General features: G+C 43.4%; 1 pseudogene; it reads right to left on the reverse strand.

The window, feature by feature from the left end:
• Positions 1 to 323, reverse strand: part of LOC105293208 — a 799-nt pseudogene extending 476 nt beyond the window's left edge.
• Between the last annotated feature and the right edge of the window lie 733 nt (positions 324 to 1,056).

A 1,056-nucleotide genomic window follows, 5' to 3' on the forward strand; every position in this document is an offset into this window, starting at 1 on the left:
AAGGTTTTATTTACTCTTTCTGGTCTCTGTTCTTCAAGTTTCCCTTTGATTTCATGTAATCTTTGACGTACTTGTAGGCTTGTTTTGTGAAGCTGGTTTCCTGCAAATGCTGGTTCATGACAGTATCAACACCAGCGGCCCCTGTGCTCTAGAGACCTTCACCCTGGGGCCTTTAGTGGAAGGATTTCTACCAATGAGTTTGTCATCAATGTCACCCTCTGTCCTACTGACCATCTTCCTCTCCACCTCCCATCCACAATCTCCCGGAGATTGTAAATGTTGGAAAGCATCTCATCGTGGCGGATGAGGTCCCCGTGAATCATTGCGGGGTGGCTGGTAGGACCGGAAGGACGACGGCGGCACGGGCTTAGCAGGAGCCCGGAGTCAGAGCCAGAGCCGCGCTCAGTGGAGGTGGAAAAGCTCTCCTGCTTTTTCAAAACAAGTTTTCCATGCGTTTGAACTCTACGTAAATGGAATCATACTGATCATACTGATATGGTCTTCTATGAATTGCTTTCTGTTATTCAACATTGTGTTTGTGAGACTTGTCCAAGTTGATACGTGTAACATGCTTTATTCACATTCACTACTGTTTGTTATTCTATTGTATGAGTACTCCAAGACTTATTTATTCATTCTCTTGTCAGTGACCATCTGGATGTCTCTTTTTATTTATTTTTTTTATTATTACAAACCATGTTGCCATGAATATTCTAATCCAATCTAGCCTCTTTGTGCACTGGCCCAAAAAATTTCTCCATTGTATACGCCTGAAAGTAGCATTGCTAGCTCATAGAGGATAAGCATTTCGACTTTATTAGATTATGCCAAAATCTCAGTGGTTGGCCAAGCTACACTCTCAACAGCAATGTTTAAGTAGGAACTGAAGAATTCGGATCAACTACAGGCAGATTCAGCTGCTCTCAAAGATTCGAGTTAAAAGGAAAGAGGGCTAAGAGGAATCCATAGATGATGGTGGTGGTGGTGTCGATGACTGACATGATGAGGATGATAAACCCTGGCAGAGTGCTTACGATGTGCTAGGCACCGTTCTGA

The sequence above is a fragment of the Pteropus vampyrus genome, unplaced genomic scaffold (genome assembly GCF_000151845.1).
Source record: "Pteropus vampyrus isolate Shadow unplaced genomic scaffold, Pvam_2.0 Scaffold69, whole genome shotgun sequence".
NCBI lineage: Eukaryota > Metazoa > Chordata > Mammalia > Chiroptera > Pteropodidae > Pteropus > Pteropus vampyrus.